The sequence below is a fragment of the Betta splendens genome, chromosome 13 (genome assembly GCF_900634795.4).
Source record: "Betta splendens chromosome 13, fBetSpl5.4, whole genome shotgun sequence".
Classification (NCBI taxonomy): Eukaryota; Metazoa; Chordata; class Actinopteri; order Anabantiformes; family Osphronemidae; genus Betta; species Betta splendens.
This window is the reverse complement of record NC_040893.2, coordinates 14324286-14346463: the sequence shown is the minus strand read 5'-3', so window position 1 is coordinate 14346463 and position 22178 is coordinate 14324286. Positions and strand designations below refer to the sequence as shown.

The window sequence follows — 22178 nt, the reverse complement described above, 5'->3', positions numbered from 1 at the left end:
TTTCCACGGCGTCTGATGATTGCAGCACAGTTACATCACCGCACTCTCATTCTATTACGCCGTATTTATTCTCCTGTCAAGCCCACGCAGGACAGCAGGCTCGCGGTTGCCAAATGGAAAGGTAAGAACCTGCCTGTCCCACGGGCGACGCCGGCCAAAAAATGCTGCTGTTTTATTTTTCATCTTATTTATTTAATTTTTTTAAAGCTTCCCAAAGAGATCTTTGAGGACCCGAGAAGCCAACTTCCCGCGGCGATGAGCAGCGCGCAGGTCTCCCTCCCCCAATATACCGACGGCCTATAGCGAAGTTTACATTCTGCTCCGTGCGCCGGCGCCAGGGAGGAAAGCTAAGTGGTTTTTAAAATGAATGAGTCGCCCCAGGCCTGTTCCTAGATAGCGGTGATCCTGAGCTCAGTGCTTTAGCTGCTACCTGTGTGTGTGTGTGTGTGTGTGTGTGTGTGTGTGTGTGTGTGTGTGTGTGTGTGTGTGTGTGTGTGTGTGTGTGTGTGCATGACGGTGCTTGGGCCTCACTGTGGGGCTTGTTAAACCGTCAGCGCAGACAGGAAGTTCGGAATGTCACAGATTATTATTATGTACAAATTAATGAATGTGGGAGGAAATCACGAGACAGCAGATGTGGAGCGATGCCGGTTGATGACGCTGACGGCAGCTGATTGAACGCTTCCACGTTGGCTCCGATGAACGACCAGATCTGATCGGTGCGAGCGTGTCGCCTCCGACGCTGATGCAACAGGTGGGAAGTAAATCTGTAAAGACTCGGTCGCTCGCCGCCGGATGCGCGCGCAGACGTGTGTTCCTGCTGAAGAGGCCGCTCACAGCCGCGTTTCATACGCACGCTTCCAATTACGCAACGTTTTGTAACAACGAGCAATTTCCTTCTCGACTCATTTGTTGGCATCTGAAGCGAACAAGCGACGAATGTGACAGCGGTGTTTAATTGGCTTTTGTCTTTAAGATCGCGTCCGACAGAACTCTCGGCCGCGTCTCTGTTTCGTCAGCTGTCTCGTTCCCGTCTTGAAACCCCTGAACAATCAAGCTCCACGGAGCCTGGGATCAGACTGTGAAGCTGAAGCTGAATTCATCAACGATAAAATCGACTGCGTGAGCTGATGCAACTTAAAGCTGCACAGTCTTAAACAGCCTTATTTGCCCCCTCCCAGTAATCGGCCCCTTTTCTTTCCTCCCCTTGTCTTAATCATCGCTCCTCGACGGTGCGTTCGCCCTCCTCTCCTCCTGCGAAGCTGTGGGAATAAACACAGCATCCTTCCATCTATCTCGCCACAGGCCGTTCCCTTATCCACATTAGACAGGACTTGGGGGAAAGATGTCGCCAATAAACTAATGTTTCGCCCGCCTACAGACGCCAAAACACATTTGCACAAACATATGCGCGCGCACACACACACACACACACACACACACACACACACACACACACACACACACACACACACACACACACACACACACACACGAGTGCGTGTGAAAACTTTCCAACACCCGCCTGGGGAGAAGGACTCGCGCTTTTTAATTCTCTTCTGCTCGACGTAAAGCCAGTTTAACAAACATGATTCAGCTGATAATCTGCGAACGCTCCAATTCTGATAATTTGCTTATTTGTCCTCCTGCGTTTTTGCTGTGGCCTCTAATGAGCCCGCCGCGTCGGCCGTTCTGTCGGAGGACGCAATGAGGCGTCCTGGCGCCTGTTTGTCATCACACTTACTAATTCTGCTCCGCTGAGCGTGACTCCACCAAGCAAAGAGTCCATTTTCACTTTGAGGACATTTTTCTGATGTTTTTATCCCCTTTTCGTTCGCTAATAGCTTTAATACAAAGAGTAAGTGTTGGGCAAATATAGACGTCTGCAGCCGGGCTCATGCTGCCCCAGACAATGACACGTCTGACATGAATAACTCATGACTAACTTCACAGTCTTTCTTGTACGCTTTGTTTTTTTTTTTTTTTGCGGATTCAGAAATTCAACATCAATCAGACTTTTCTCTTGGCAAGCTCATTTCAAACAGACAGTGTGGGAAGACAGCGAGGCTTTCTTCCACTCCTTTCTGTCGCGGTGCTTCTGGCTCACGCACACACAGGAGAGATTAAATCATTAAGTGTGCAGGAATCCTGTTTGTTACGACGTGGAACAGCAGCGCTATGCTTCTGTGCTGCTCCGGCCTCCTCCCTCTCCACCGCCCGTCGCTCGCCCTCCGCCCGTCGGACTCCGTCACCTCGCGTCCTCCTCCGTCGCTTCAACATAAACACGCCGTTTAGGAGCATTCGCGGAAAAGTCTGCACGCTGCTATAGCCTATAACAATAAAGTGTAAGAATGAGTCACGCGGTCAGAAGCTGCTTTTTTTTCTTTGATCGAATGCAGCCGTGTGTTTGTTTTGTCAGCGGTTCGCATGGAGGTGGCAGATGAGGCCACAGCGTTTAGGAGTGAAGTCATTTCAAACAACAAGCTTAACTTGTTCGCGAATTTGAATCGTGCCGAGGCAGCGTGACGGGTCTCTTTCAGACAGTGTCAGTCCTTTGTCTCTCAACCTTCCACCCCAGGAAGCGGCTCCTCCGCTTCAGGTACCTCACGATTTCACAGGAATCGCTACTGGAGGGCGGCTGCAGCGTGTTATCAGTCTCGCCCTGGGACGGTGATACGAGGGGGGGGGTAGAGGAAGGGGGAGGGGGTTGCGGCTTGGATGTCGGCCTGTTGTTCAAGCTGCGGGCGGAGGGAGGCGAAGACGGGAGGCTTCAGATGAAGGAGGAGGCGAATGATGCAGCGAACGGAAGGACAAGCAACAACAGGCGGCTGTGCTCAAAGGATCGTGACCGAGCACGTAGGTGCGAGCACAACCGAACTCTTGACCAGAGGAGAGGACGGGGGACAGAGCTCCCGTTGTCGGCGACCGATTCAACTCCCCCGGACAACGCCGGCGTGGGCCGCGAGCGCTCAAGACCCGGGCACGCGGCGAATTCGCGAATGTACCATCGGGCGCGGGTGATCCGACAGCGCTGTGTTGACTGTGGCTGATACAGACAGACGGAACACGGGACGGAGGACGAAGGAGTGTTGGGAAGCAGACGTCGCTAATGAGACCGAGGCAAAGGGAGATGCCCACGACCTCCTCTCACGTCACCGCACGCTCGCGCCAAGAGCTGAACAACAATCGGAGGCTTTTCTCCATCTGGTGCCACCGAATTATAACTCGCGTCCCCGAAACAGTCTGGAGCGAAGCTATTAATTCATGAACAAGCCGGGGAAAATGCGACCTAACTGAATCCGTGCACGTCTTCAGCGGCGCTTGTTTACTTTAAAGAGACACTGGAGGTGAAGGTAAATAAGCGGCGAAGGCGTAGCAGGTTGCGAGGCAGAGCATCGAGTCGCCGTGGAAACACATCATGGTCCAGTTCTTGTGACCTTTGCTTTGTTCAAATAGAAACCGACGGCTTTAAAGAGACTCTTTGTCAACTCTCGTTTCCAAAGCGACTCCATTCTTGATGTGGGATCATGTTGATGGACACACGTGCACCTCACTGCGTCTGTCCATAGGCAGGTGCGCGATCAAACCTTATCCGTCATCCCCAGCGATACAGTATATTATGTACAGTAACAGTTTTGCTTCTGTCTTGGCAACAGACCTGAAAACGCAGGAGAATCCACTCTAATTGGGGTTTAGGAGAATTTCAAAACTCTCTTGTTGACTGGGGTGTTCTTCCACTGCGCATCAACACCCTCTGATGGTTTAAGTCATGCGTGTCAATCAACGCTACACATATTAAATCCAGCCTCCGCTCATAATGGCTTCACGATGCTGAGGACTGTCAGACGCTGTCTGCAGTGAATGAGTGAGCTCGTCCGGCTTCAGGCTGCGCTTCAGCATCTACGGGAATAGTGCTGGCTGTGCACGCCGCTCGTCTCCACCTTATTCTTAGCACCCCATACATTCACATCCTAGCGCGGGTTCGTGACATTTCTCCGCGACGCCTTCCAAGAGAACATTGCGTGAGCGCTAAATGCCAGAGAACATGTGCTTTCATCTGTGCATCCCACGCCGGGCTGCTGAGGCCAACCTTCAGCTCCAACTTTTAAACACAGTGGCCCTTCAGCGGCTCCTGCGACGGTGCATCTGCACTGGACTCTGCTAAGGCGCGTGCTCCCGTTGAAAGGCTTCACGCCTCACGGAGTTGTTTGCAACCGTAAATTAAATCTTGTAGAAATGTGTTGCTGGTTTGTGCTGAAGTTGACATTGTCTGTGTGGTCTCATTGAGTGTGTGTGTGTGTGTGTGTGTGTGTGTGTGTGTGTGTGTGTGTGTGTGTGTGTGTGTGTGTGTGTGTGTGTGTGTGTGTGTGTGTGTGTGCGTGTGTGTGTGTGTCTACAATGCATTTGCAGCCAGCTCCGATATAATTTAGCGGGATCTAAGGGACCAGATGGATGATGGAAAACAGCTGTTTCACACTTCTACCTCTGCCCCCCCTCCTCCGTGCCTTTCAGACAGCAGCCTCTTACTATAGCTCTTTTAAACCAACCACCACGACGCGCAAACACACACTCTCCTGACCCAGATCACCGGGCTGAGTCAACACTTCAATTATTTCCCACGACTCCCCCCCGACGTGCCGGCGCCGCCCGGTTGTCACCACAGGAGCTCTTGTTGCTCCGCTCAGCGTTTTTGCACTAACCACACAAACTGCACCTTCGCTATCGCGGCATTCACCCTCATTCTGTGGAGCTTCCTCTCATTTCCAGTTTCTCCAGCATGAAGAGCTTCGTCTAAACCAACTGCTTTTACACAATAAGAGAAACACACGCAGGGGAACAAATCACAACTGTTGTTCTCATCAAACAAAAAGAAATCAGAAAAACTCCAAATGTCAGTTTTAACAAGCGAGTTTTAAGACAAACTAAGACACAACAGACTGCTGCTAGTTTCCTGTCTAAACATGGAGGCAACATAAAATCAATGACCTGCTTTGCTTCCACATGACTGTGACCTGCCCCTTCCACCGCTGCACTTGGCCCTGATGCAACAGATCAGCAGCAACATGTGCTCATGATGACGGAGCCCATTGACACCTAAGCCTCGGTTAAATTGTCTCCATCTAAACGGATTAGAAAAAGAGCCGGTGCCTCTGAGGCTGTGGCACCAAGTTCAACCTGCGCCGAGAGCAGAATAGAAATAGAATGAGGCTCGGCTACAGTATATAGCGAGAGACGATAAGTGGCGTGCGTGGCTCAGCTCCAGCATCCTAATGTATTCATTTCAGTTGTGAGGAAAAAGCCTGTTTCCAAGATAACAGGAGCTCAGATTTCGTGTCCAATTTCCAGCGCGCCTTGAGAAAAAGAAAGCGGGGAGCGCTCGATCAGACTCCAAAATCTCATTAGGCGTCATGCATCATGTCACGTTTGCCCTTATTGATTGGACCCGACTATTACGGCGGCACCGGCGTCGTCCATTAGGCGGCGTCTGAAAGACACATCCCAAGGTCTGAAGTGTGCTTCACGCTGATAACGGCTCGGTCTTTATCCAAACCATACGTGAAAGCACGACTCAGCACATTTGACTCGTCTCCCTCTGCCAGAAATGAAGTCGAGAGGTTAACGTGGCTTCATTCTCCTCATAGAACGTGACAAACTGTACGAGGCAGCTCTTTTTATTCTTTACATCCATAAAATGAGGACCCCGTGCGTCTACACACCTGCTTATTTATGTGCGTGTCTCTTCCTATGTCATCCCAACAGAACCAGCACGTGTGGACGTCCGCCTACGGCTGCCGGAGGCCGTCCAGACAGCGTGGTCACACCTCACGTTATTTTCAAGTCTGACTCTCAGAGACAATGTCACACTCAGGATTCAAGCCAACACTCCGGGGATATTAAAAACACGCCATGACAGCAGCCTTACATCAGCTGAGGATCTCTTTGTTATGTCTTGGTGGAGTCGGGCTGCTTTTTCTTTTTTTATTCCCCCTTCTTCATTTATACACTTTCATCACTTTTTCAGAAAGCTGCACTGACTCTTCTACATAAACTTTTTTTCACCCAGCTGAAAGCAACTCCACTCGTCATGTGCGGCACAATGCGAACGTCAGTTCGTCACGCTCGCCGGCTCCGCGGCCGCTTTCTGCGGCACTTCCAGCTGAGCGGGATTAAATGAGCTGCGGAGCACCGTCACAACTGGCGCGAAAGCCTCCTAGAGCGTCGCATTTGCATGTACATAAAATAGTAAATCACTGGAAACAGAAGCGGGGATTTAACAGGGCTCATGTTTGTAGCTACAAATTGTTTTAATTCATTACTTCTACGCATATGCACCCAGTTGCATCTAAGTATTCATAAATCAATATTTGTACAGCTAAACAGTGAGTTATGTTCTGATGTGGATAATGGTTTTGCTTCTGTTACGTATCAGCCCAGATCATTTTCAATGAAATACTTTTTGTCAAGGTTTGCTCCCGGCACAGTGAACTGGCTTCTGGACTGTCTGAGGAGCTGATCCTTGGAGATATTACGCTCTCTTGGGAGTCTTGGGATTCTAGTGAACATGATTTCTGTTATTCCTACTTAAATCATGCGTTCTAGAGCATCCGCTATTTGACTTATTGAGCGCGTCAGAGCCGGGTGGATTCCTTGTGTCTCAGGCCAGCAGCACCCTTTTAGCTTCATCACCACTCAGAACCAAGGCTTTTGTCTCGTCCGTTGCTCTTAACACTTGGCCACGCTGCGACACAACAATAGTTTAGCTTATAGACATTGTGCCAGAGCTTCATCAAAAAGGCAACCGGTGAAAAGCAGGCTGCCGTGCAGCGAATGAAGCTCCCGGTTCGAAATGAGCAGTGTGCGTTCAGGCCGTTTGTGTCACACAGAGGACACGGTGACATCAAAGAGGAGGAACATCAAAGACGAAGCCTCATAATGCATCTAAGTGATACCGCTAATGTGGTGGTGTTGGGCATTTCTAAAACGGTAACTGAGGAAATAATCTCCATATCCGCAAATAAACACGACGGGCAAAGGAGACGCCGCGCTAGAGGAGCTCAGAAGCATCAGCCTGGGAAGTCACGTCCACCTCGGTCGGCCTGGAGATCGAGCGGCCGCGTGCCACGTCGGGAGGCGCGGCTCGTCGTACAACAGCGCCGGAGACTGAATTATTTAGACTCGTCAATGCAGCGGCTGCTGGAGACTCACCCGCGGGCAAGGAAGTCCACACACACACACTACTACTGCCTATCAGAGGCCACACGGACCCAGGGTCTGCAGGCTGAGGCTCCACAGCCGTCCTCCTGCAGCGCCCGAACCCCCCGCTGCCGGGCGGGCACCATTAAAAGGCCCGAATGCGTGAGCCATCTATAACATCCAGCATCTGGCAGAAGGAGCACATCTGGGCGGACAGAAGAGCGCAGCAAGGGACGCGGACGGGCAAACGTGCCGACAAACACATGCTGCGGGGAGGAGACGTGTGGACATGTCAGCTCTGCGCGTGTGCCAACACACAGAGGCGTGTGATTACAGTTACCAGTTCCCTGCTCACAGCCCGTGCCTTCGAGGAAGTCCGCCGTCTGCGTTTGTTTACCTGGAAACACAGAGTTGAGGAGATGAACTGTTGGACGGATTTGGTTTTGGTGCGTCTCTGCCAGAGAAGCGGTGGAGGCTAAACTTTATTCAGACGCGACGGTGATGATCTGAGGCACGAGACCAGAGAGCTAATAATAAAAGCTAGTTGTTCGTTGTTCCTCCGAATGCGGCGCTTTCAAGTCAGAATCTCGGCGCCGCGCGGCCGTCCTCAACCTGTCGGCTCGGATGCGGCGGGAGACGACGTACAAACAGGCGTCCGGGCTCTGATCCTCCGAGAGGCACTTTGCCGCTCCCATGAATTAGTCATCAATGTGTCATGTCTGGGACTTCCGCCGCGTGACGCGCGGCGCCGACGTTCTCTGCAGGAGCAGCCTGGTTTACTTCCACCGTCCACCGACATCACAACACATCAGTGGATCCTTGAAGAATTAAAGGGGGGGTTTGAAGGATATCAAATTGAGTTTTTCCACCTCTCTGCCTTCAGGGACGGATCACACCAGGCCCTTCAGTCTTCCGCTGGCCTCGACAGGCTAAAAGGCTTCTCAGTACATGGACACTGACAGGGGACATTATGGATCACTGTATATTTTATAGCTCGCCATCAGAACCGGAGGTTGGTACCAGGACGAGCCTGGAAGAAGCCTGGAAGAAGCCCGAGCACCTCCCGACCACTGAATTTGGATTTCAGACCGTCGCTTTGCTCGTGTTGAAATAACAAGAAAATGAGCCGGATGCCGTTTCATTATCACTACAACACAATGACAGATGAGTCTAATGAAGGCGACACAAAGGCGGCTCTGCGTTGTGTTCACTCTACAAAGGAGTGGATCCAGTTCAGGCTTCGAACAGTTGCACTAAAAGTAGCTTAACGTTCCATTTTAGGACATACACGGGTAAAGAATATTAAAAATGTATCATGAACAGCATAACGATGACTCAGCGCATTGTTCTGTATAACAAAATGTATCTGAGCAAGACATTTCATAATTTAAATAATAATGCAATTTAATATAATGACTGAAAGAAAAAGAGTCATTTTTATTATTATTCAGAAAATCACCATAGAAATTAAAATAAAGGAAAACACAAATTAGGAAAAAGGTTTTAACAATTCATCACATTGTGATGCTGAATTTTTTAACTTTGACATGTAACGTCTGAAATAAAAACCCTAGAATCAATAAAAAACGATGGATTTTCTCCCAATCCTTTCTAGAGGTTTGGAGAAGTGGTGAATGGGACGATGACGGTCTTTTACTGACTACACAGTGACTCACGTTCTCCTGCAGCACCTGAAGCCCACGCAGTCCCCGGTTTGCAAACATTCATCCCACATCAGACCAGCGCTGACGCACCCGTGTTTACGTCTCCAGCGGGATTCATTCTAAGGAACGTGACGTGGTTCTAGAGGACACGACCCTGCGGTTGCAGCATCATCTCACTAACTCCAAATGTTAAAATGCAACAGGTACGACGGCCGTTTGCAGCCGACTCATGAGGCAGGATGTGAGGTTATAACAGCACAAGTTCCAACCACCAACCCACTCACACATCACCAGAAACAGCAGACGAACCAACACATCACTCTCCCGTCTCCGCTTCGCGCACAGAGGAGCAGCGATCAGGCGAAAAATGCAGCGTTTCATTTATTAATATCTGAACAAGCTTCTCACAAGCCAACGCAAGCAGGAAATAAGAAAATGACTGAAACACAGCTGCGCGTCTGACTGTGGGTGAATGACAGGCTGTCTGTTTGACGGACTGACGGCCCGACCGCCTTCTGACCCACCGATTAGGTGACTGATGCGCTGACACGGCCGGCCAACGAACCACTCGCTGACATGGGCGTGATTGACAGGTGCCATAGCGCCGGTGGGCGGATCAAGTGGGAGGTCTGGAGGCGGTGTGTGAGTACGGGGGCCTTGCTTTGTGTGTGTGTGTGTGTGTGTGTCTTAGTCAGGCATCCTGGGCAGCCACACAGCAATAATAACCTCTGGCTGTCAGCACAAGATGCAGAGGAACGCCAGCGGGCACAAGCGGCTTACGCGTGTTTGTGTTGTCCTGCACATCCCTCCACTTAGCCTAGTGTGCGCTTTGTCGTGCTCTAACGACGCTCGCCTCCGCGGCTGCGTCGCCGGTTAGCGGCTCGCGCGCTAACTGCCGTTTTGACGGCCACATCCTCCAAACGCAGCCCAATAAAACCCCACCTGCGAGTTGTCATGGGTGCAAATAGCATCTTCTCTCCAGACTCCTGAAGCTCAGGCGTGCAGGGAATTAAAAGTGTATTCCGTTTTAGTGCTTGGCTGCGGTGTCGGCGAAGCTCACCTCAGGGAAATTGGTATAAGACCCAGTGTTTAAACCCGGCGTACGGGTGAAATTCAGGTTACGTGCAACCTGGAAATGGCCGGATGTTGGGGTCGAAAAGTAAAACTGACTGATTTAAAAATGAGAGAAAAAAGGACGCAACTGACCTCCAATGTGTCGGTGACGTCCGCACGATGTCAGAACCGACCGAAGCCCCTTTGGTGGTTAAATAAAGCACAAAGTTAGCTCCGGGTCCCAGTTAGACTGGAAAGCGTGGCCTGAACCTCGTCCCATAACAGCTAGTACTCATCACCTCTGATACGAGGCCCAGCATCCACTGTGAGCTCAATAATAAACATATAGTGGAAGTGGCAGCCTCAGCTTAGAGCCTGATACATTAGACGCCTGTAGAAGCAGAATTAATGGCAGAGCCGCTGCTTTGGATCTACGTAGACTGTGGGTGGACACAATAAAGTGGCCGGTGAGTCTAACACAGAGCTGATTAGACCTTGTGTCGTTCTGACTCACTTCACCTCCTGTCAATGGGGCTCATAGCACCAATCTTTATTTATTACACGCATTGAGATGCTTTGATTCATTTTAACACGCTGCATATTTTTAGGTTCTAAATAGCGATTTGAGCCATTTAACAGTATAAAGCGAGCGTCAGTGTGGCTGAAACCAACAGGGATAAAGTCAATCAAGACTTATTAAAAGTGAAGGTCTGGACGAGACAGTGAGTCTTATTGGTGTGATGTAATGTTTCCATATCATCACATCTACGTGTTATTGCTTTAAAACACAGGCTCCTGCGGCTCTGTAGCACTAAGCACAGCTAAGTGCGATTAAGTGGATCTCAGATGCTTTTTAACAGCCGAAAACACGCGGCTTCTTCCTGTTCCGCACTCGCTTAACGTCCTTGTGCAATATTGGCTGCGTTCCGTCGCCACGCGGTTTCACTGTGCAAACGTAATGAAAACCATCCGTCTCCGTGCACGCATTTGTCCCATCGCCGTCGCAGGCTACGGATCGCGGCGGCAGCTAATTTCAGAGGTTTCCTACGAAAAGAAGCGATGATGTTTTTGAGGAAGTCGCTGCGTGCGTCCCCCCCCCCCCCCGCATCCTCCAGGCGGCCCCCGTACGGCGCCGGAGCGACTTCCTCCACTCGTACTTCCCACGTCTCGCTGTAACGGCCTCTGATAATGGTGCCAGATGGCGCGCGAGCGGCAAAACAGCGGCGGCCATCGTGTAATGACCCCACTGTGAACCTCATCCTGTCGCGTCGCCGTGGAACTTATGAATGGGGAGATAAAAGATAACGGCTTTATTCCTCAAGATGTGGAATTTCTTTAACTGGATTATGAGTCAGTCATGAAATTGTTCCTACAGGTCCAAACCAGTAGATCCAGGTTCCAAAGCGTGCGTTGCCGTTTCCAGCTTGTAACAGGTCCCTGATTTCTACTGTATTCTATATACAGGTCAATCGAGGCCCGTCAGTTATATAACATGAGCATTTCCCAAGATGAGAAACCTATTCCAGCAGGCATGTCTTCATAAATGATCCCATCACATTTACATAATAAAAACATGCTAGTGGCAGCGAGAGATGTTCACTCCAGAGATACGTCTCAGACTGAAGGACGCCGGCGAGGCAAGAATTAATGAAAAATGCATGCACTTAGGGCTGACAGACGAGTCCAGACTTAATGTACTGTACAACATTTTGCCAGCGGAAAGGAAAATTTATATGCCAAATAACTGCATTGTTGTTGTTTTTTTCTTTCAACTTGTTGCTTCTAAAATGACAATATAGAACCGTTCTTCAGAAACTGTGCCCGCTGAAGGGATTTACCAAGCTAATACCAATAGCTATTCATAAAAATATCATGAGGTCAGACACCCAGTCTCTGCATTGTTTCTGTGTGGGAACTTGAGGTGTTACCATGGAAACCCAGCATGACATGTTAACTCCTATTGCTCAGAATGACAATTAGCTATCGCTTAGTTGGAGTCTGGGACAATAAGGTTTGTCACTGACATCAGGTTCGGCTTCAGCGCATCAGAAATGTCACAAAGGAAGTAAAAGAGAACGAAGGAGGCGTAAGTCACGCACACACTCGCTGTGCGTCTCCCCGGAGACATGGGGAATAAATCTGACTGCGACAGGAGACCATGAAACCGCACACGACCTCGTTCCTTCCTCCTGGACTGCCTCTAAAGCCAGGCATCAGCCCATTAGAGCAGGGGGGAGCACAGCCTGGCCAGTAGAGCTGCACCACAGCCCCCAGCGCGTCACATTCAGGTGGGCGAATTTCAAAAGCAAGATGTGAAACGTATGATTTCCAGGTAAATTGTTTTCTTTTAAGAGTAACTGATACATTTTCTATATCAAACCATTTCTTTGGCCATTTTTTTTCGCTGTAATATCAAAGATTTGCTCTCAAAAGTTGAATTCATTTGACTGCCAAGGAAAGAAAGAATATTACCCCAATAGAAATTCAGATTGGTTATTAAATCAATGAAATTCAGATAAGATTCAAATTAAAAACATGGCAGCACTTAAATGCTGCACATTTGGGGTAAAACTCCTCTCTGTGCTTTGACTATTTGACTGTAATTGTCAGATTAAACCCTCCTGATGTGATCCTTATTACAACAGAGACCGACCCATGCTTTTAAGGAGGCGGTGGACGGAGGTTGACCAGCCTCGTACCCAATAAGCTGAGGCTCAACAGCAGCAGACCGGCCCTTATTGCATTCTGTATGTTTTCTGTTGCTGAGCTTGCTGTCGATGGAAGCAGCTGTGGGACAGAGAAAAACACAAAGCACACACACAACCTGCGGAACCCACAGAGATCTCTCAGCTGCATCCTACAAGAGGCCCTGTTTATATTAGAAATTGGCACTGGATTCCTCATTAATTATAAAAATATTCATTAGAGCAGCTGCTCGAAGCCAAATATGCATGTTTTTCAGGAGCAAACTTAATCAGAAGTGCTTCAACTGGAGTGATGGCTGCTCTGCTATTCCCTGCGTATGGAATAAGCTACTAAAGCTTAACAAAGCCATTTATTTCCACCCTAGCGTGGTCCCTGAACACCACTCGCGCTGTCCAGCTCCTTCCTCGGCCGCACTTGACCAAATCAGAATCAATGCAAATTAGGATCGCAGAAAAAGGGAACGTGCCCGCAAATCCGCGCCTATTTAGAAATCGATCGGGCCGATCTCGGCTTCGGCTTCCCTCCACACCTCATCCCTCCGCTGCCACCGAACGACTGGAACCGCTGAGTGAGAAATGAATGAAACGAGTCAACATGTGATCTCTCATGTGATGTGTGTCGGCGACGGCATGTGTTGGAATAGTCTGTTTCACAGGCCGCTGGTGGAGCCGGGGCCACGGCGCCGACGGACCTGGCTTCGTCCCACGTCGGCGCTGCCGCTCTCGCTCAGCTCTCACACTGAAAAAACACGCGGAAAAGAGTCACGCGGCCGCGACGACACTTGGAGGAGATGCGACGGTCGCACACTTCACCGCAAAATTTGCGACCTTACGAGCAGAAGGGCCTCTTGAGGTTCGCATTCAACTCGAAGAAGCCGCGGAGAGTTTCACATTCGGTAATTGGTCCTCGATCGTCAGCTCAGCTTCGATGACATTCAGTTCAGAAATAGAAAAAAAGCCCACCATTGATTTATTGTTTAAATTTCCCACAATGCTTTGTCAAATTTGGTCGTTTAAGCACGCTCTAGCTTTTTCTCACCCCTGTATGACGTCATAGCTGGACTCTGGGCTCCAACAGTACATCAAGATGCATGGACATTAAACATCCGAGCGCTGAAACAAAGTCGCGGCGCTGCTTTGGCAAAGTGCAGCCTCTCTGTCGGCTCCGAAGCCGCGGCTGAAGCGTGACTATTTGATTAGGCTCTGTACCGGTCCACTGGGCCGCCGGGCCCCTGCAGGGCCGCTGCCAGTCAGCACCACCCCCTCACATACAGACACATACAGTACCGTACAGTGAAGCGCGGAGGGGCACTGCTGCCTCCATCCTTCAGCCAAATATGACTTTTCTTTTAAATGAATTCATAAAACAAACGAGGGAATTCATCGGTTTCCAAATTACACCTGGCGCACGCACGCGCGCGCGCACGTGCTGACACAGTGCAACAGCGCCGTGAACACAAAACAATCCAATTTAAATATTCAGAGTCTCGTGGGAAAACTCAATTTTCACATTGATTCAAAATACAGATCAGGATGTGAAGAAAGACCCGCGCGCGTGCCTCCGGCCCTGCAACGACGCTGGTGCTCGTTTCCTCCGCCTCCTCCATTAGCTGTCATGATGTCCACGGGGCCACAGTTTGTCAGCGTCCTGTACAGTAATTGTCACTCGTCGCGCTCATCCTTCAGGTAAAGCGGCTCGAAAGCCCTTGACGCCTTCAGCTCAGAGTGAAGTATAGCGCTCCGTAACCAACTCAAGGTGCGCTTGATTCACACTGCGGCGCATACTGTAACTAAGGGGAGTAAAACCATCCACCGAGGGCAAAGACATTATGTGAGCAAAGTTCCTATCAAAGGCACCTCACAAATAAAACTTTACCCGTCAGTGTTCCTTAATCACCAGATCTGCAATATTGACCACACAGAGTAAAAATCAATATCAGGCAAATCAAGCGAACCTAATTTAAATCCTGGTGTTATACTGTACATTTAAGGAATGAAGATAAAGCATAGAGGAATAATGATGTTGCTGTGCACCCATGAGGGTTTTGATGCACAAAGCTTTTATGCAGGAATTAAAAAAAACTATTAAGTGCGTTAAGAGTTTTCAAATTAGTTTTGATTTTACACATGAAGGTACCAGAACAACAGATGCTGAATTTTCACACCTTAGTTCTAGATGTGATTCATTTGCTTTTGACGGCACAAAAAAAACAAACACATTATTCAACTTGAACATCACACACACACACACACACACACACACACACACACTGAACAAACTTGTAGCCTCAAGACAAAGTGCGACATTAATGGGAGTGACGCACACACTTCACCACAGTCACACTTTGAAATTAAAACTAGACGTGGGGGAAAATGTGAGTTCTTCCACATCGAGCCATCGAGTCGCGCTGCCGGGCTGTGGTGGGTGTGAATGTTGTCGGGTCAGGTGCCGTCCTCAGGCGTCCCTCGGCCCATTCTTACCCTGCCGCTCCTGAGAGGCAGTGATAAAAACACGAACGCTGCCTGTGTATAAGTGCCCGTGTGCCCACCGCCAACAACAGAGACGCTGCCGAGCTCCTCCATTCTTCATGCGAGAACTCCTCCACCAGCGTCTGCTCGCCGCCTCCACCCCTTTCCACTCCATCTATAATACATGGGGCGCGTCTCCGCTCATGAGCTGCAGCGGCAGGGACGAATGGGGAATAGTTGTACCGTCAGCTCACCCCGTCCCTTCGCTGGCTGGTAATGAGTTGTACTGTACACGCGCGAGAATGGGCGTTTTCCTGCATCTGTGCGATAAAAACGAGCAGGGCGATGTCTTCACTGCCGGTGCAGAGGAATGCGCCTCCCTGTGCGCCTGACAAACACCCGCGTGGCCGCGATACCGGAAGGCTGGGGCGGGTGGGCTTCCTCCGGAGCGCTGAGCGGGCTAAATGCCTTGCTCAAGGCCGTGTCAGGGCAGCGGTGCGCGCTGACAGCAGCCCTCTGGCTGAAGGCAGCCTTACAGTCAGAGCCCAGCTCCTGCAGCGCGCTTGGATAAACACTGTTCGGAGGCAACTGGACTTGAGTTGAGTTCCTTCCGTCCACATGGCTTTAAGGAGGGCGAAGCATCCTCCCCTCAAAGCGAGTCCAGCAGCCGCTGAAAGCTGTGACCTACATGACTGAAACGCACAGATACCTTTAATTATACATCGGCATGGGTTTTCTCACCACACACATGAAGCCAAGGGTCAGTAACGAACTCTAGACATCGTTTCTTCATCATTTCAGGAGTGAGGCACGGCTTCAAAGCCACCTTAAAACCTGATGAAGCCCGGGAAAACAAGACGCTCCCCCACCTCACACGGAGGCGGCCAAACGTAACAACAGCGTGCCATTCATGTCACAAATGATTATCCACACTAACTTTCTTGTAGCCTCATCAGTCAACTAGCGGGGAATAATTAATTCCATCTGTCCGCTATCGAAAGTGCTTTACATATTTGATATGCGGGCTTCAGGAGTGGAGCCCAGGAGAGAGTCAGGCTCGACAAGCCCCAGCTCCACATGGCTGCATTTAATTAGGAGGGATGCTGGAGAGGATGTGGGGGTGGTGCTTATGTTAACTGATTTCCCTCTTTAATCACTACTAATCTCTAGTCATTTTCACAGCACAATGCCGACTCATTCATGAAGTCAAATTAATAAGTGAGGAATATACTGCCGGCTGGCTGGGCCCGGCGTCGTACGGGGTCGGCCGCCTATCTCCTCCCGCCTACCTTTTCTCAATTATTTTATCAGCACCTCTGGGGAGGTAAAAAGTTCTGCATGAGAAATGGGGAGAAAGAAAGGGAGTGTGTGTGCATGACGGAGGGGCATAATGACGCGTGTATGAAAGTTAATTCACTGCCGTCACTATTACTGAAGAGCATCGGGAAGTATAATTATATCAGGGCCTGTGTCCGTCCTGGAGAGAGGCCTGTAACAGACTAGATTTATACGGCAGCGTGGGTTTGTCATGAATCTTGTATTTAAAACAGATAGACAGTTCACGTGGGAGGCAGAGAAATGCTGATACGGACAGAGGAAGAGGAAGCTTTTAAAAGAAACAAACTAGAAGACTATCATCGAAGCAGCGAAGGCTTGATTGTAATAATCTTAAAGCTCTGCCTTCCCCTCGTGTCCTAGAATTAAATGAAATTGGAAGAAGGAAGTAGATAAAGAGAAGCGAGGCTGCAGCTGCACTTTTAGGCTCCAGCCATAAGACTGGCTGCAGCCCATAAGCTCCAGGGTTTCCCATAAAACAAATATTCCTGCTTTGTAAGTTGCAGGTTTTTGGGGGCCTTGAGACGCAAAATAAAAGGAATAAGACTATTGTGGGTGAAGGTCAGACAGACAACAAAGAGCACAGTGGAAAGACACAGAGAGGCGCCCAACTCAAGCCAGATTTGCAGATGTGATGTAAAAGGGAGAGAAAAGAGTGTGTTGAAATGAGTGTGTCTGAGAGAGGGGCCGGCAGCGAACACAGAGGGGGCCGATCATTACAGGCTGCTCTGCCAAGTTAAATGTGGCAAAGACGTTTGGTGGCATCCTGTAGATTAGGTTACATTGTGCATAATACAGTAAGTACAGTGCAACTGCAACCCAGAAATTTCTTCAGTTTGAAAGTAGCCTTGTTTTGTATCAAATGGTTTGATACAAACTGTTTTGGGCCCAAGTTGCAGCAAATGAATCCCGTTACTGTTACTGTTGTAGTTTATGGTAGTGTGAGGATTCAAGCGCTGCTGGTGTGCAGGAGTCAAATCCCTGTTTGTACAAACATTCTTGGACAATGAAGCTGCTTCTCTGGTGAAACTAATTGGCAAAAAAACAGAAACAATACCCGCGAAATAGTAATAGAACATAAATGGGCGGCTGTGTAGTTAGTTGACCGCTGGTACACAAACGTTACAGTGTCCTTTATTGCTAATCTGCCTTTGTTGCCAAATTGAAAAGAAGACGTAGTGCAAGTGTGAAGGTGAATAAGACTGCTTTTATTTTTTTCCCCATCGCAGGCTCTGTGATCGTTGTGAATGAATAAGCATGTAATGCAATATCCACAGACTGCACGTTCCAGTGTGTGTGTGTGTGTGTGTGTGTTAGTGTGTGTGTGTGTGTGTGTGTGTGTTGTGTGTGTGTGTGTGTACTGAAGGTCAGTTATTCTCCCCATCCTGGCAAATCCCTCTGGCACTTCTCACATACTTCACAACAACATTTCATGAGCACACACACACACACACACACACACACACACACACACACACACACACACACACACACACACACACACACACACACACACACACACACACACACACACACACACACACATTCACATCTTGCCTCTTGCTGCCAACTGTCTATGCTGTGGCTGACAACACAACAGGCCTTAATCCCTCTACCTGTGACTTTTTACAAACAGGATTAGTCCCAGTTTCTCCACTAAATTCCCAGCTAAAACGCCGTTAAATCCGCAGCTGCTGGCTGATCTACGGGCCGTGGACCTGGCCCTCTGTTTTACGCCCCGAATGTGCAGCTGCTCTTATCTAAATGAGCAGCAGCGCTCTGGATGTGAAGCCTCTTCAGCATGTGGCCATGTGGACAGCACAGAGCGGAATACATGCATGACCGGGGAGCGCACAACACACACACACACACACACACACACACACACACACACACACACACACACACACACACACACACACACACACACACATAGACACAGACACACACGCACGCACACACGCACGCACGCACACACACAGACATTCATGTCGGATCAGAAGCTCTGCAGGTGAATGCTAATATCCTCGAAGCAGGAGTGAGCGCACGCTGCAGAGCGACAGCCAGTATGAGTCAGCTTGACTTTTTGAACGTCAATAATGCAGATTAATGTTCAGGAGAGACGGATAGAGAGCAGAGGGGTAGCACGAACAAGTTATAAACACTAAAGAAGCACGTTTCAAATTCATGAGCTGGATGCTCACAGGCGACAGAGGAAGCAAAGCTGTGGACATCACATTACAAAGGTCAGCTCAGTCCATTCTTAAAACCAAGGAGACTGTATATGAGTCAGCGATTGCTTCTATACCACGACTCATATGACTGCTGGTAATAACAGACACTTATCTAAACAATCACTTTTGTGATTAGTCTGACAAGCAAAGCAAGTTGTCAGAAAAGGAAATAAATACAGAAACATTCGATCTGGGTCTAAATGAAAAAAACAAAACCTTCCTACTTCAAAAATAAAAAATAAGGATAAAAAATCTATACCAACATATCAAAAGTGCCGTACATCTAACACAACCTGATCATCAGCATTAGAGTGTCTGCCTCAAACACTGGTTAATAGTCTCCACTGAGCTGCAGTTAAGACGGATGCAGCGTGACCCCACCCGCCCGTGGCTGCATATCAACCTGTCACCTGCTCTGGAGGATTTATGCCGTATGAAGTCCAAAGCCAGTGTGTGTGTAATATCCCTCTGTGTGTGTGTGTGTGCAGGCGGCGCCGCTTACAGCGCCTCCAAGAGCCGAACTGCCCTGTGACTCATGGACTGTGACACCAATGTCTATTTGAAAATCGGAGGCTTTTATTCCTCCGCTTGTTCTCAGCGGCGTGTGAAAAAGCGAGATGAAAAAAAAAAAAAAAGCAGGGGAAGAAATTAAAATGCTTCAGTTACACGTGGAAACGTTACATTAGGGCTCGGCGCTGATGAATGGTCCTGAGAGGCCATGTTGTCATTGTGCGGAATAATGAAGAGGTTCTCCTACCTGAAGGAGGAGGTGCGATTCAGGCAGATCACGAACAGCAAACCATAGAAGAAGAAAGAAACAACAGGTGCGTTATCGCCGATGACAAGAGTGAATGACGGAAGAGCCACCGTTCTCCTTTAACTGCTGTATAAATAATTATGATATAATATTAAAGAATAATTATACAGACAGGAAAAAAAGGCAAAGAAGCCTCATCATCATCATAAGAGCAGAAGCTCTATGCTCTGCCACTATGATCATTACCACCATTAACACCACCACCAGCCTCAGCAGCACTATTATCAGTGTCAATACGTGCACTCATCACAATCATCATCAATTTCAACATCTTAAAGAAATATCTGCCTGTGTGTTAAGTTTCCAGGAGAGCTGTGGTTTCACGTAAAGCGGCATATGAAGCTACAGTCCTGACCCAGCGAGGGAGCGGCTCCCACTGGCTGAACTGTATCGAGCTCCCACTTCAAATTTCAACAATGTGGATGAGTGGAACCTTTCAACCTGCCGCTCCCGCGGGGCCTCATCGGGGGACACAGCAGTTATAAATGGCAGCGCCGCTCCCTCCGCTTCACGTTGGGGGCGCGCATGGCTGTGTGACGGATCTTCTCTGTCCCAGGGACAGCTGTTGAGTTGTGGTGTGACCCCTGCGTCAGAGCCACGGAGGGAAAATAGCAGCGCATCGATTGGGGAGATGGAGGACTTAAGAGCCAGAGCCGGGGCGTCCTTCAGCAAGGTCACGCACCTGTCGCTTAAACCATTATGACCAGCAGCCACTGCAAAACAACTGCACCCGCCGCCCCGGGCCTCGTCCAGCACCGGAGTCTAATCACACCAACCGGCAACAGGGGACACGTTATCGTACATGTTAATTCATAAATGTATTGGCCAAAGTGGGTCGGACGTTGGCCATGACTTAATAAGAAAAATGAATGTGTTGAGCAGTCAGAAAACAGGGGCCCGGCGGTGAAAAGCTTACGTCTTCTGCTTTATTGAATGAGGAAGGTTAACGAGTAGGTCAGAGAGAATCTGTGCGGCGCGGCTGCCGTGTAATTAACCATGCATTAACACCCAGACAGCACGAACGGCTAGTGTACGTCTTAACTAAAGGTCCCCCGCTGCGAAATGTGCAGTCGGGTTTGATTGTGAGTTTTAGGGGCGACGCCTTCTGATTGCCCATTAAAGGCTGACAGTTTGGACGTAAACGCTCTAATGCCGAGGGGAAATGAATGTCGGTGAGGCAGTATGTTCATCAAACGCCAGTGAATACGACAAACTGTTTCAGATCAGGCCTTCAGCGCGGTGCGTTCAAATCCTAGGAAACAATCTGAAAACACAGAAACCACCCTTAGATGTGGAGAAACCGTAAAAAAGGTGGACTCAGCATCCTCTTAGCCCTGAAATGATGAAACCAATGTCTCCTCTTTTCCTCCTACTGTAACTTTCGGGCTTTGAAAATGACTTGGCAGAAGTTCTTGATTTCTTCTAACATTAGAGACGACACGCAAACGCACGGTTAGTCTCAGGAGGGACCAAATGTCATTCCATTTAAAATGGCTTTGTAATGTCTCCTTCGGCTGGTTGTGTCTTTTCGCGAGCCACCTGGCTAACCTTCATTTCAGTATCATAGCGTTTCAATTTGCTTCTGGGGAATGGAGCAGCTTTTTCATCTGCAGGCCGTCTGAGATGATCGTCTCACGGAGCCGCCGCCTTTGTCTGTGCAGAAACGAGCGCGGAATGAGCAGCGCTGGAGGTTCGAGGTTCGGGAGCCATGAGCATTGAGCCGTCACACGCTAGCGGGGTTTCCAGGAAGGGACGGCGCTTTAAACCATGCTCTGTCCTATCACTTTATCTGTGCCTTTCAGCACGTTTGATTGTTATCAGAGAGCATCACCCCGGTTGATGTTTGTATTCCGTCTACAGTATATGCGCCTGATTTTCTCATTGATCGTTCGGGCCGTTTTCGTCCGAAGGGGACGTCGAGTGTTGAAAACGCACGTTTTCGCTCAACACAGAACGCCGACGTGGGAGCACACAGACACACGCGTGCAAACAACTCTTCAACACATCCCGATCAATCTGTCTGACAACCTCCACTGGGCATTATTGGTTGGAAAAAAACAGGGGAGAAAATCAATAGGCCAGCGGCCACCCTGAAAGAGCTGCTGCTGTCTCCGTGTGTGCAGCTCGGGCTGTTTAGGACGGAGAGGAAGTAGAAGGGGAGAAAGGCAACAAGGTCACATGCAGCAGAACAAACAGACTTGAATGAAGGTAAATGGAAGGTGTGAAATGAGCGATTAGCGCGTTCGCTCTCCTTCAGGCCAAACACCTGCCTGGAGACGCTTCGTCTGCAGCCGTGTCCCTTTCTGCTTAGCCTAATCTCCAGACCGATGCCAGCGCAGCAGACGCAGGAGGAGCATTTCAGGACCTTGGACAGAGACACAGCTCAAACTCATTTCTAGGTCTAATCCTGCTCTTGTGGCTGTTAACACCTGACAAATTCAAATATGGCTTGGTCCATAATGAGTGAGCATGCATACAACTTCATATATAGCCATTACATAGATATTATCGATTAAATATATAAAAGTTATTTTGGATTGAGGGATAGTGACGGATAAAATAGTTGCAGAGAAAGAGACACTGCAGAAATATAAGGTCTGGATGTGAAGCCTGGATGAGCATGACAAGAGGCTGAATCTCAAAGGTCGTGACTGGCCCTGAGGTTCTCCCTGTTTCACCCCTCATCCTTCCCACTGCATCTTCTGCT

At 49.2% G+C, this 22178-nt stretch overlaps 1 protein-coding gene across 4 annotated transcripts in view; it reads right to left on the bottom strand.

Annotated features, from left to right (window-relative positions):
* lsamp (limbic system associated membrane protein) overlaps positions 1-22178 on the bottom strand; it is a 340641-nt gene that overhangs the window by 51804 nt on the left and 266659 nt on the right. The gene's annotated exons all lie outside the window — the stretch shown is intronic.